Source organism: Musca autumnalis, unplaced genomic scaffold (assembly GCF_047663935.1).
Source record: "Musca autumnalis isolate F117 unplaced genomic scaffold, ASM4766393v1 scaffold_3, whole genome shotgun sequence".
NCBI lineage: Eukaryota > Metazoa > Arthropoda > Insecta > Diptera > Muscidae > Musca > Musca autumnalis.
In genome coordinates this window covers 78,661,591-78,677,063 of record NW_027411866.1, presented here as the reverse complement: position 1 = coordinate 78,677,063, position 15,473 = coordinate 78,661,591, and the positions used below count along the sequence as shown (strand labels likewise).

The window sequence follows — 15,473 nt, the reverse complement described above, 5'->3', positions numbered from 1 at the left end:
AACGTAAACATAAACAAAATTATAAGAGAAATATTTGTGGAGACTTATCAGCTGTTTTTAGTTATTCGTTGTCGTGTCGTATTTATTTGGCCGTTATATATGTAATATATGTATGTATTTTCAATTTATGAAATACATCTACCCAAGTTTTAAAAAACAACATCCCAGCAGGCCCGGGTTATCAATGGTAAACGAGTATGGTCTATCGATTACAGAACACATAATTGTTAGCACGCGGGATTTCCTAGAAATGTAATATATTCTTTTGTCGTTTACTTCTGGTCCACACTAGAGTGATTTCCATGAAATAATTTCATGAAATTAGGCGTTCTTAGATCGAGTTCCCCACTACAGCAATTTCATAAAATTACTTTAGTATGGAACTCGATCTAGAGAAGGTGAGAACAGAGTCAGCTCTTCGCTTAATTTTTCTGCTTAGCTTATTTTTGAAAGAAGCGGCTTACTTTTGGGTATCACACATAAACACACATTATAAAGCCGACGATCTATGTTTTAGGTAAACAAAAAATATATGCTACATTTCTATTGTTTTGTTTGGCAAATTTAATGCAAACAAAAATTAATTCTTCTCAAGTAACTTTTTACATAAAAATGCTCAACGAGTTAGTGGATGTATTGGGAACCCTACACTCCAAAACCAATAGATTTTGGGTGAAACAAGGAATACGGATGGAGTGTTTGCACTCTCATTTGAGCATCTATATTGTTTCGACTGGGAGCAATTTGAAGTCATGGTCAGGATGACACCCCAAGTTTTTGATATACTATTCAACATAATGGAAGATAGTTTGACGAAAAATTCTAACAGAGCTCCTATATCTGCAAAATGTAGATTGTTTCTGACTTTGGTGTAAGATATTACAACAACATAAAAATACACATAAATATTAATAAATATTTATTTTCAGATACCTTGCTCATGGGGACAGGGTTTGGTACCTATCGCTTACCTTCAGGATGGGAGCCTCGACCGTAAGAATGATTATAAGGGAGACGTGCGAAAAATTGTGGTAAAAGCATGAACCGCTCTACTTAGCAGTGCCATCAGCTTCCAATTGGGCAAAAATTGCCGACGACTTCAAAAGAGTATGGAACTTCCCTCATTGCGTCGGAATGATTGATGGAAAGCACGTGAACATAAAATGTCCACCAGAATCGGGCTCTATGTATTGTTACGGAATTAGATTTAACTAATCTCCGTGTAGACGTTGTTTTATTCCCCATTACGATTTGTACCAAATAAAACAGGGTTCGTTTCAGATTATGTTTCTACAATGCTTTATTTACTTTATTCGGAACCGATTTTAATTACTAAGCACACAGCTTGTCTCTAGTTAACACGCAGCTATTCTTTAACCGATCTGCTCAGTTCAACGCTTAAAACACAACTAACTCGCCGTTGCTGATTCCACCTGTATTTATCCCAAAATGTCCCTGTTCGAGAGTTATCCAGAACATCCGTAACACCTCAAATCTGTTCAACGAACACACAGACGCACATTCGCACTAAGGGGTACTTTACACGGTATGTTTTTTACATATGAGTTGTCACTTCTGCAATACAAAATGTATATGCAAAGTGACAACTCATATGTAAAAAACATATCGTGTAAAGTGCCCATAAGCTAACAACCATACTCACATACATGGGCGAAGATCAATACAAGTGGGCAAGCACACTAATGACGTAATTACAACAACAAACAAATGCAAGAATTACAACAGTAGCAAACCTAACGATAATTACATGATTATGGCAAAACAAACAAAAGCACATTAATAAAAGGTAAAGTAAGAACTAGAATGATGAAGAGAATTCTACATGGTAGTTATTGTTGCTTAAATAAAGTAACTGCGTAATAAAAACTTTACGTTACAATTCAAATTTTTAAATTAACGGAAATTAAACGAACAGTATTATAATTATAAAGGTATTTCTCTATTTTTTCCATAAAACATTAATAAGCGAATCTTTTTCCTTAGGAGCATTCTCTATTGTTCTAATGGTTCCCAAAGTGATGGAGGTGTTCTGCGCAACTCACAGTTTGGGAAACGTCTCCTTTGCAATGACTTAGATTTGCCCCAGAGCGAACCAATCGAAGATGCCAGAAATGCCATATTTCTTTGTGGGTGATGCAGCGTTTCCACTGAAGGACAACCTCATGAGACCTTATACCCCGGTTACACTATTGAAGGTTAACTCACTGGGTTAATCTTTGCTGGTTACACTTAGCTTTTCGAGGATATAAACTGTCAGCTGATGTTTGTTTAAGTATACATACGAAATAACTAATAAAGTCGTGTGTTACACTTTTACAATTTCTCGAATGAGATATGGTCCCCTCTTTGCTCATATTGGTATATTTTACACACAGGGATACATTTTTGTATCATGGTATCAATCATACTTTTTGTTAAAAAAGTGTCTAATGAAAAAAAATAATTTTATTATTTCCAAATAACTTTGGATTTATTAATTCCATAAAATCTCATGCGACCAAACGTAAACGTGTAGAACACGACAAACTCTGTCGCAACAGTAGTTGCAACTTTTGGTACTTTTTGAGTAGAGTTGGATTTTTTTGCACAAATACCGAATACAACACTGTATTTTTGGTGGATTTGTGCCAGATTTAAAATAAACCCAGCCATGAGAGGATTTAATTTTTGTATGGCAAATCTGGTCAGATTTGAGCAGATTAAGCAAATAAATCCTCATGAAGTGGGTTAACCTGGCAAAAAGCTGTAGTGTAACCGTGCTATTATCCCGGGTTGCTTCTTCCAGAAGACAAAGATCATATTAATATGAGGTTGTCCAGAGCGAGAAGGACAATCGAGAACACGTTTGATATATTAACTGCAAGATGGAGAGTTCTTCTGTCTCCTCTATATATGAACCCTCCTGCTGCAGAAGCTGTGGTAAAAGCCACTGTCGTGCTGCACAATTTTCTACAGCTTACGGATAAAAAGTACTGTCCTGCAAACTTCGCCGGTGATACGGACGGTAATAAAAGGTTCATAAAAGTCAAAAGAATTAATTCAAATAACGCCACTCGAGAGCATTTGAAATAAGAGATGAATTGGAAAGCATAATCTCAAGAACGACTTTCTCTGAATCTTAAATCCTCTTTGAATATCCTCAATTGCATTGTGGAACACTAACAATGCAAACAACAATTTCTGAAAGTACATATTAAGACTACAAAAGCCCTAGTTGGTTTTGTGTTCTTTGATCGGGTTTGAATTTTATGGCCTTAAACGACCCGTTCTGCACAGCTCATGGAATTCTGTAACTTTTTAACACAAGAAACAGAAACGATAAAAACAAGCCGGTCGGTCCATGGCCCAATTACAGGTCCTCCAGCAAGCGAATTCAAAGAAAAACATAGATTTGAAATGTTATGTGGAGTGCTCTTGCATTGGGCCTATGGGGAGCTGAATACATTATGCATTTTACACAATTCTTCCTGTGGTCCTCTATTTTCTGTCTCATATTTGGGAACCAATAGTGATCCTTCATTTTTAAATACACTTTATCCACCCCTAAATGACCCAACTTTTCGTGTACGCTTCTGATTACTTCTGTTTCCATTCCTGTTGGTACATAAAATCTCAACCCATCATTGATCTTCCTATACACCACTCCATTTACCATGTCATATCCACCCACGGTTCCCTCCTCCAATTTCAATTTTAAATCCCTTATTTCTTGGTACCGTGCTTGGGATGCGCATTACTGGAAGTCTATATCCTCCAACTCTATAGTAGCTACCACCTTACTATTATCCTGGTCAATTCTCGACAATGCATTCACGTGTCCCATCTTTGCTCCCGCTCTATGCACAATAGTATAATTATAATTTTCTAACTCGAGAGGTGGGCTGTGCAATCCAACTATTGATATTTCTTTTCGCTAGTATTAGTGTGAGTGAATTGCAATCCGTCAAAATTTTAAATTTTATCCCCTCCAAATATAGCCTAAATCTCCTCAACGCATATATGATAGCTAATGTTTCCAACTTAAAGATATGGTATCTACTTTCCGGCTCCGTAGGCCGTTTTGAAAAATATTCTACTGGATGAAAAACATTGTCATCTTGTTTCTGCAAAAGTATTGCCCCAAAACCTGCTGTGCTTGCGTCACAATGTAATTCCGTCTCTCTTTGGGGGTTATATACAGGCATGTCACAGAAACCAATTCCGATCGAAAGTGGAATTGATTCCGTATTTAGCTTCTTCAGAAACCGAAAAACGAAATTTTTTTTCGGAATGAAACCACTTTTTATTTTGCAAACGGAATTGTATTTTAATTTTTTTTTTAATTTGCCACTTTAAAACACTCTAAAAATAAAAATTTTGTTTTGTGAACAAATTTACATTTAATTTCATATTTAAACTAAATAATGAAGTTTTCCCATTTTACAAAATCGATCGGAATCAGAAGAAGCTAAAACAAAAACGATCGAAATGAAATTACGGAATTGAAACCATTCCGATCGCAATCTGTGACATGCCTGATATTGCTAAAACTGGACTAGATGTTAAATGCCTCTTCAATGTTTCTATAGCCTTCCTGCATTCATCCGACATTTCATATTTGACCCCCTCTTTTGTTAGTGCATACAAAGGTTTCGCTATTAAACAGGCATGCCACATATTCCTATCGGAATGGTTTCAATTCCGTAATTTCATTTCGATCGTTTTTGTTTTAGCTTCTTCAGATTTCGATCGATTTGGTGAATTTCGAAAATAGTATTATTTAGTATAAATGTGGCAACATTAGAGGAATCAAAAGAAACAAAGCAAACACATATGTGGTCTGTTCCTTTACTTTTGAAAGTGGTAAAACCGGCAAAAGTAGCAAAAGTTGTAATCTGCTTCCATATGAATTGTATGGTGTCTGAAGTAAAGGAACGCTTTTCGAGTAAAAAGTTGTAAAACTTGAAGATTCTTGCACGTAAAGGAACAGCGCTATGATTAGAAAACACTGTGGAAGCGGAAATTGGGAAAATATTCTGTGTTTAGTCCGCACTACAGGGACTTTGGGGGAACAAGTGTATCAAAGGCTCCCCCAATAGAGCCAGTACACCCAATGTCAATTTGAATGATACGATCAATTCTAACTTAAACATTCTGTTTAAGGTTTGTGTTCACGAAAAGAAAGTTAAGTTTTATTGAAAATTCAAATTTTCTATTGTTTCGGTAATGGAGGCTCAAAATAATCAACATGACACTGAACTGTTTGAGTTTTTTTTTGCTTTGTTTTTTATGTTTGCATTATTTAATATGCCTGAGGATGTTAGCCCAACCAGCTAACGAAACGATAGTCGCATAGCGGTTGATGTGTGTGTAGGACTTCGCTAGATATCAATTTTTCAATGTAATCTCCTTATTTTTAAGTCTTTTTAATGAGTTTTAAAGTGACATGTTTCCAAAAAATTACAATTCCACTTGAGAAAACAAAAGTGCTTTCATTCCATAAAAAATATTTCGTTTTTCGGTTTCTGAAGAAGCTAAATACGGAATCAATTCCACTTTCGATCGGAATTGGTTACTGTGACTACAGAATGCCTGCATTTCTTTGACATTTTTTGGTATTGGATACCGCTTTATTGAATTCACATGACTTTCTGATGGTTCTATGCCCTTTTTAGATATCTTATATCCCAGGTATTCTATTTCTGTATACGCGAATTTACATTTCTGGGATATGTTCCCCAATGTTTTTGAGACTATCACAATATCATCCATGTAAATCACTATTTCATTTCTTTCCAAAAAGTCTTTAAAAATTCCCGCAATGAACCGTTGGAAGATGGCCGGTCCATTTTTTAGCCCAAATGGTAACCTCACAAACTCATACTGTCCGTTAGGAACAACAAAGGACGTATAATTAATCGAGCTCTCTTCCATCCTAACCTGGTAAAACCCCGACTTCAGATCCATTATGGTAAACCATGTTTTCGCCTCCAAATATTCGAAACAATCCTCAATCAAAGGAAGGGGGGGTAATTATCTCTGACTATTATTTTATTATAGTCCACGCACATTCTAGTTTCCCCACTTTTCTTCTTTGCTAACACAATGGGAGATGCTTCCGGAGAATCACTCGGTCTTATAATCCCTTTTTTCTGCGAACGACAGTCGCCTTGGGGAGCAATACGTTGCATTTCCAGACGTTGCCATTATTGGTGCCCTAAAGTCTGATATTTCCGGATCATAATTAAGTTCCTTCACGTAATTCTCCTCTATAATCGTCTTTTATTTCTATACTATCCGTCACAATTTTATTATTTATTTGCACTTCCTCATATTCAATCTCCTTACCATGTTTTTCCGTTTGTTTTAAATTATTCTTAATATTATTACCAATTTCATTTTGACCCGCTTTAGTTTTCGTTAATTTTTGTTTTTCCTTTTCTTTTAATTCATTCTTGTCATTATTACAGATTTTATTTCGACCCACCTCACTTTTCTCTAATTTTTGTTTTTTCTTTTCTTTCTTTTCACCAACTCCTATTTTTTCTTTTTTGCCTTTTCCACTAAGTGCTTTCTTTCCCATTCCACTTCCTCCAATTACCTGTTTGTTACTATCCTCCCTTTCCTCTTTTGGTCCAATACAAACACAACGCAATATTTCTTTTTCCGCTGATTTTATTTTTGGTGGCTTCAAACTTTCTTCATTTTTTGAATCCACGCATAAGTACATCTTAAAATTATGGTTTACATTAAATTTACTGCTCTTCGGTGATTTGTTTTTACGACTTAAAACTATGTCAAATAAATTAAGGAAGTCCCTTCCAAACACCAATGAACAAGGGGCACCACTCTTCAGAATATTCAAATTCAATTTCTTCTCTTCACCCCGCAATTCCACCTTAACTCCTACTCTTCCACATAACCTCAGTTTTTCCCCATTAAGACCTCTAAATCTTGAAACCTTCTCTTCCTTCATATCAGCACCGGGGCATATTGATTGAACTACCTCCTCACTGATGAAGCTGCACGGGCTACCGGTATCGATTAAAGAATAGACAACATTGAAATTAGACCCAGGCCCAGAAGATCTCAAAACTACTCTTACCTTCATTCTCCATCCGATTTCCTCCACTTCCTCCCCTTTCACTGCTGCCACTGCTCGCTGGGGGCAATTTATCTTGAAGTGGCCCACTTTTCTTAATTCGTACAAGTCGTTGCGAAATGCCCGAAACCTTGACACTTGTAACATCTTACATCAGCTAGCTTGGGCCCTTTTGTGTTGGCTACTCGTTGCTGGCTCCGTTCTCGTAACACTTTCTCATATCTTGGTATGCTTCCTTTGAAACTTTTTAGTGTTGTGTGGCTGAGTATCCTTGTGGCAGCTAATGTCTTGTATGCCCTCCACAATGTACTCAACTAATTCCGCCTCGCTAATCGGGGTACCTTCCGCCAGCTCCTGCATGATGAGAATGTATGTATCTATGCAAGCTTTCACTGTGGTGATTCCATTTTCGGCATTCCAATGTTTTAAGCGCCTCTTTTACGCATATCGCCCTCTTGAATTCACCTTCCAGAGGCTCAATTCTGTCTCTATGAAAACTTTTATAAAGGAGAAAACTGTAAAATGAAAAAAATTATAAAGGAAATACATATTTTTCATTTCAAATTTTCATAGAACAAGAATCCAGCCCCAGTTCTTGTTTTAGTTCTCGCCTTTGGTGAGCGCATGAATAAACTCGCACTTCCTGCCATCAATCTTCGTGCGTATAAACACTTTTCTGCCTCACTGCAGCCCAGCACTGCTGTTATTCTTTCGTATTCTTTCGTCCACTTGGAAACATTTTGGCCGTTATCACCAGTGAACTTTATAATAGCCGCTTCCACGTCTATGAAATGCACACTCTTAGTGCCTACCGTTTTCTCTGCCTCATTTCTTTCATACTGCAACTTCAACAGTTCTAATTTCCGCAGCTGCCATGGCACAATCATACAGGTACCCGCATCAGCCCAGCTGATGTACTGTGAGCTGTCAAAAAAGTTGTTGTAATTGAAAACATAAAATTAAAAAAACAAAAATTTAAAAGAAAAATTGTGAATTTTTATCGGATTTTTGTAATAATGTGTTTATTAATAATTGCCTAACAAAATTTTGTTGAAAAAATTGTGTGAATCGCTTTATTTTTGGAAAACATTTTTGACATTTCACAGTACTGAACTCGTTTTTGTTGTAGTTGTTAGCTGATGCATCTACCTGGTAATTGTACCATGGCAGCTGCCTTTCTAATTCTGCCCGCATGTTGTTTGCTTGCTTGTACGTGTTCATGGCGGCGGCCTGTTTGTCTGTGTATACACATGAATGCATGAATTCATGCACATCTGTTGCCACCCCTTGTTTGCTTGTTGCAGCGATTACCTCTGTGTGTGCTTTTGTTAATTTCATCATCAGTAGACATCGGATTTTGCATATTTTTTATTAATAAAGATACGAAAATTCTGATTGGACCAAAATTCGTTTTGAAGAAAACTGAATGAAACGACAGGCTCATATTTTTTATTTTTTGCATATTTTGCATATGCACAAAATATGCAACATATGCAAGTAATTTTTTTGACAAAAATCATCAAATTAAATTTCGAAAGTCATCAAAAAGTGTTCTAAATTAAGTTTATTGCCGTTAAACGTCGATTTCTTAGCAGATTATCATGTTATTAATTAGTATTCCGCCACAGCAATAAATCTGGACTAAAAGACTTAGAAATTTTCCTATAACCCAGCCTTCTTATTACAACATACATAAGTTGCTTTTTAATACAAATTTGTTCAAAAACTCAATCAGAAATGTCAAAATGTACGTATCCAAATATGTTAATAGTTTCTGCTAGGCCAAAATTGTCTGACAGAATAACAAATGAGCTAGAAATTAAGACTAAAAATTGGAGTTTTTTGGCCCTAGGGAAATCCCTATTTTGGTAAGAATCGATTCAGATTTGGATATTGCTCCCATATATACAGTACATTCGCGATAATCCCTACACCACAGGTTTCGGCGTTGTCCGAATTATAAAATTGTTCGGATTATCGAATTGTAAAAAAATAAATTATTTTATATGATTAAATCACTCGTGGAAGTTATATAATAATACTTTTTTAAATTGTAATTGCTAATACCGAACACTTAAATGAAAGTGACCTACGTGAAAAATAGTGCGATTTTTCTACTCGACAATCCGGACATTTTTATTGGCATTGTACGTATTTGTTCCAGAAAAAGCCAATCAGATTGTGAAAGTAGAGCTAGAAATATGACGTTTTTAAAGTTTACATCATGATGTAAGCAAAAAACGGGACAGATGTGAAATTTCATCTTTTTGGAAATTAAGATTCCTTGAAATCTTTGGCTTTTAGGTGTATAGTGCCTTTGGCAACTTTAATGACAATATTGCGGCGAATATTTAATATATTTATTTATATCCTATACAACAAGACTAATGTGTCATAAAAAGTTTGTTCTTGTACTCGATAATTTTTAATAAATGTAGCTAAAACGATTTTTTCACCAAAATTCGAAGCATTGCGTCACCAAAAATGCCCGAAGACGAAACCCACACGCAAATCGAAATTCGTTTTTTGTTGGGATCTGTAGTGGGATTCTGTAACTCATTTTTGATGTTACCGACAAAAATCGGTAAAATTAAATCTCAAAATTATGACTAAAAACATAAAGAAAAGTTGGCATCACTGTTTGTGTCGGTAGAGGCTAGCGACTACTTTTTATTCATCGTTAACATACCGAAAAATTTCGTTAATTATCGAAATTATAAGCATTTTAATTTTACCGACAATTATCGATAACAGCAAAAATGAGTTACAGAATCCCACTACTGATACATAAAGTTAAAATGCATGCTCTGCAAGCTTCTACGTTTAAACACAACGATGCTATTCAAGAAATGGCATTTGGAAAATGGGGTAATATTGCAGATTTTGTTGTAATGACGGATCCCAAAACCAAGCGTTTCCGCTGTTTTGGTTTCATTTATTGCTCCCATTCGTATGGGATTGATAATATCCCGAACACTCGCCCTCATAAAAATTATCCATAAAACAGTTTTCATTTTATAACGTTTTTTGCTTCTCCTGTAAAGTTTTGATTTTGTGGGTTCCGTCTTCGGGCATTTATGGTGACGATTGGTAATAATTAGTACAAATTATCGAGTACACGCACAGGTATAAATTAAACAATTGTGTATACAAAAGGGTTATGACTTTTCGACAGTGTTATCAAAATTGTTTTCCGATAGCAGGAATGAATGAACTATATTTTTTAACATTCCAAATGATTTTCTTGTCATGTTAAAGATAATTCCAAGGTTTTTGACTTATTTTACCACTACCTCGCTATTGTGTGGTTTTTCTAAGTGATGTCATTTTGCACTAATCATTGGGTGTTCTTTATTTTGCTTATTATTCATCGTGGATGGGTATAATAATAATGCATTACTTTTCGCCGAGGACTGAACATTTCCCAATTCTGCATTAAGCGTTTGTATGCGTACAATATAGATCGATATTATAAAATTATGTATTTTTAGTGCATTAAACTAAAACCATGGCATCAATATTAAAGCGGCAATTAGAGCATTTTTCCAAAGAAGCTTTTTGACCAAAAAGAACACAAATTGCCAATGTATGTCTGTATATACTGAATAAAGGACTAAACACTATTCAATTCAATTCAATTTACTTTATTTTTTGTATAAATTACCATTTTACATTAGTGCTTAAAAGTATAATGTATACGAATAAAGTTATACGACATGGTTTTTATTAACCGTCTGTCGGGATTTGAGTTTAATTTTAATCGATTTAATAATTGAATTCATTAATTAAAAATTTTCTATATTTTAGTGCTTCTAATAAATAATTATATAGCTGTGACCAACAGTAATCACCATTTAACACATTGATTACTTCATTATCTGATAATATTGATTAGTAAAAGTGTCGTTTCCTAAAATATTTGAATATTGGACATCTTCCAATAAAGTGTTGGGTACATTCTGCTTCTCCCATGTTGCAGATTGAACACAAATTGTTTCCATCCGATCTATAGAAGTTGTTGTTTAGCCCCAGCATGCCACCTCTCGCTCTCATTATGTAAGATATTTGAAATTGTGTGTACTGATTCATACAATATGTTGCGCCTGCATCAGGATCTAGAAATTTATAAATACGTTGTTCACTTTCTTGTGATTTAAAACGATTTATGTTGTAGTTTTCGCTTAATATTTCCGATATTAACATTTGGCTTGCATTGTACCAGTTTTCCTTGTTAATATCAATATTGTGGCTATCAATATTGTACGAAGTTAAACGATCCTTAAAGTTTTTGTACCAGGATATGTTTTTTAGTTTTGTTTTTGTTGCGAGGGTGTGCGGAAGTCTATGACTGTCGAGTTCAAACAGTAATTTTGCCATGTATTTTAGATGAAGTGAGTACGTATATATAAACCCTGGTTCATATCCTGTTTCTAGAGCTAAGACGTAGTTAGGGGTATTTTCTGGGAGCCTTAGAATGCGTTTAATGAAAAATCTGTAAAGTTTGTCTATGTCTTCAAAGTACATATTTCCCTATATCTGTGCTCCATAGCTCTGTATAGAACGACACACTGCAAGGAACATTTTCCACTTGGCTGACATCGAAATGTTTGGTTTCTTTATAAAATTTTTCCAGGTTGCATTAAGACAAGATTTAACGGCTTCGTTTTTGATTGTTATATGCTTGGTGAATGACAGTTTTGGAGTTAGTAATATTCCCAGGTATCTATATTCATTCACAACTTTTAGTTCCTCTCCATTGTAGTACCATTTATCTTTTGACGTTAATCTTCCTCCTTTACGGAAAATCATTACTTCTGATTTTGTTTGATTTACTTGCATTCCCCATTTTTCGCAATATTGGGCAAGTTTATTTATCATTTGTTGTAATATTACTGGATCATCTGACATAATTACAATGTCGTCCGCATACATCAATAGTCTTACATCTACCTCGTCTATGTGGAGACCACCTTCAAGAGCATCATGAAGATCATTCAAATATAAGGCAAATAGTATTGGCGATAATAAACATCCTTGTTTTACCCCAGATTTTGTTTCGAAGTAGGTAGAAAGATTTTCTCCTGACCACACTGTAGACTTCGTATTCGTATATACTTTTTGAATGAAATGTAACATTTTGTTAAGGCCTGCGTACATAAGCTGCTTTGCCTGATTGCCTTGCTTTGCTGCTTCAATAAAAAAATAAAAGAACAAAGAACGCCGACCCAATTTCCAACTGATGGCAACCCAGTTCGAAATTTCGTCTTTATTCTATTATTTTTATTACGTCAGAAATGAAGCAGGTAAGCAAGGCAATCAGGCAAAGTAGCTTATGTACGCAGGCCTTTAGAAAGTCCCGCTTCATATAACTTATATATTAGAAGACTTCTTGGAACTCTATCAAAGGCTGCCTTGAAGTCGACGAAAAATGCATAAACTCTTTTATTTTCATTCTTCATCTTTAAGTTAATTATGGTCATCAAATTAAAAACATTATCTACAGTCGAGTATCCTTTTCGAAAGCCTGATTGGTACTCATTGAGGATTTGGTTTGCGTTTACCCATTCAGTTATACGATTATTGATCATTCCCATCTAGAGTTTCTGGTCGGGAATTCCCGGCCCGGGATTTCCCGGGAATTCCCGAAATTTTTTGAACGGAATTTCCCGGGAAAATTTTTTGAAATTCCCGGGAATACGGGTATATTCATGTATAAGTCATATTAATATTTGCCTTATAGTTGTTTAATATTGGAAATATAGTACCGTGCACCGATTATTCGTAATTGCGGGCCCACTGGAAAAATCGCCATAATTCGTATAAAATATGTATGTATTGGTCCTCTCGATAATTGGTGTTTTTGTCTGGAATTCGAAGTCTGTATAACCTCACATAGTTCTTAATTTTTAGGTTATCACGGTTGTTCTAGTCTTAATTTTTATTGGTGGCATTCTTGAAGGATATTTATTTGGTAAGATATAAAAGCTGTGATCCATTCGAATTGTTGTTTTCTCCAAAATTATTATTTGAAATATAAAACACTGTATAATGTGTAAGTGGCAAATAGATCATATTAGGATTGCAAACCAGTAATAACAATGGTATGTATGTTCACATAAGTACGACTCTATATCATTGGTGCCACCGTGTACTCAAAAGGTCAGCCGTGTAAAAATTCGTTATAAACGGATTTGTTATGTGATCAACACGCATTTCGAACCATAAGAAGAACATACGATATCGTTGATTTTAAAAATATTATCGGACAGCACTCTTAGATATCAAGGAAGCTTTACTAGGATGGTAGTTAGAAAAATATATTTTATATAACCTCCGCTAATTAGTCACGAATAATTGGATTTTGACCGCATACATACATACATACAGACGTCGTTTAAGATGTTTGCTATTGCTTTTTGACCCTATTGCTATTTTACCCTTAATATTGTTCCAAAGAGAAAACTAATGACACAACTACACATAATATTTGCTTACTCTCTGTCAGGTCTATGCCCCACGATTTACCACAGTCCCGGGAATTCCCGGGTTCACGGGAATGAGAAATTTTCATTCCCGATTTTCCGGGAATGAAAAAAAGTCGGGAATTCCCAAACTCTATTCCCATCATAATTTTAGCTATACAATTCATAAAAGATATACCTCTGTAGTTGCTAGGATCATTAGGATCGCCTTTCTTATGAATTGGGAATATAATGCTTGTGCGAAACATATCAAAATCTTCGCAGCCATTATAAATGTTTGAGAATGTTTTACACATTTCACTCAGAAAATCATTTGTTGCATGTATAAAGAATTAGTAAGGAATTCTATCTTCACCAGGAGCTTTATTTTCTTTTGCTGACTTAAGTATTTGTCTCATTTCTGTCAGTGTGAAATTAGGATCTAGGATATCATTTTGTATCAAGTTTTGTACATAAAATATTTCTGAGGCTTGTACAGAAGGATTCAAAAGGGTATTAAACTGTGGATTCCACAGCCGATATGTTTGATGACCTGTGTACATGGCACAATCACCAGGTAGATGCATCAGCCGACAACTACAACAAAAACCAGTTCAGTACTGCGAAATGTCAAAATTTTTTTCCAAAAATAAAGCGATTCACACAATTTTTTCAACAAAATTTTGTTAGGCTGGTATTAATAATCGCATTATTACAAAATTCCACCAAAAATTCACAATTTTTCTTTTAAATTTTTGTTTTTTTATTTTTGTGTTTTCAATTACAACAACGTTTTTGACAGCTCGCAGTACATCAGCTGGGCTGATGCGGGTACCTGTATGATTGTGCCATGCCTGTGTAACTAACAGCGAAACCGTGGGTTCGAATCTTCGGCTTCCTTTTTACTTGCAAAAAATCTTCGATTACACTGTGCAACAAGGTTTTTGTGCGATGGAAAATTCCTTTTGGGGATGAAATCCCTTGTTGAGTATATTAAGAACCCAAAAGGAAAATTTCCCCAAAGGTGAAGCTTCTGAGATATCGCGTGATAAATTCTTTGAATTGTCCCCTATAACGCGTGAGAAAATAGCTTTATATCTTTGTTTGGCGTTGTTGTAGCTTCGTTTTGAAATTACTTGTCTTTAGTCAAATCGATCAAACAATTTATCCTTGTAACCCAATTCCTTCCATTTCCTTTCGCCCTTGCTATCTTGAACCATAATAAAAGTATCCAAATATCCTACAAAAATGTTGCTCAGAAAATTTTAGGTACGATTCTCATGACAGCTAATCGATATTGTCCCGTTTTCTTTGTCCTTTTTTACTTTTACCCTGTTTTTGTGCAGAAAAAGCTATGTTTTGTGTTTGGTTCTTAATATACTAACCAAGGGCGTTCATCTCCAAAAGGTATTTTCGACCGCACAGACCTTGAGTACCAATTTGTGCCACAGTATTATTCAGCCCAACTCCAACGAAAAAAATTAATAAACATTTTATTTTTCCATGCAACGATTGTCGTTATATTATCGTATCGGTTCGTAAATGATTATTGTGAATAATTGTTTCAGAACCAACCACAACTATTTTTAATATAAAATCAACGATTAGATCTGTAGCAATATAAAAACTAAAAAACACACAGTAATTTCTTAACCATTGTGGTGAAATTGCGATAAAAGCATTCAAACAACAAATCGCACCTTTTCAACAAAAGGGTAGTAACTCAAAATTTCTTACTTTTCAGTAGAGACAAAAAACTGTTGATACATTACTAGTAACTCTAAAGATATGAAGAATGGTATAACGGTATTTTTTTGTCGAAAGAGTAGCTAAAATATGGGGAGATTTTTAGAATGGGTGGAGTTGAGCATTATGTATCGTTTTTTAATAAAAATTCAAAATTTCAAAAT

General features: G+C 35.0%; 2 long non-coding RNA genes across 2 annotated transcripts; one reads left to right on the top strand and one right to left on the bottom strand.

Annotated features, from left to right (window-relative positions):
- Nucleotides 1–81: 81 nt before the first annotated feature.
- LOC141396474 (uncharacterized) lies at nt 82–1,283 on the top strand. Its single transcript, XR_012411170.1, has 2 exons — nt 82–871; nt 930–1,283. It is a non-coding gene; the product is annotated as an uncharacterized lncRNA (long non-coding RNA).
- A 5,374-nt stretch (nt 1,284–6,657) lies between these two features.
- On the bottom strand, nt 6,658–15,098 carry LOC141399100 (uncharacterized). The gene is made up of 3 exons (XR_012411766.1): nt 14,949–15,098; nt 7,106–8,026; nt 6,658–7,031 (listed from the first exon to the last, which is right to left on the bottom strand). It is a non-coding gene; the product is annotated as an uncharacterized lncRNA (long non-coding RNA).
- Nucleotides 15,099–15,473: the final 375 nt, after the last annotated feature.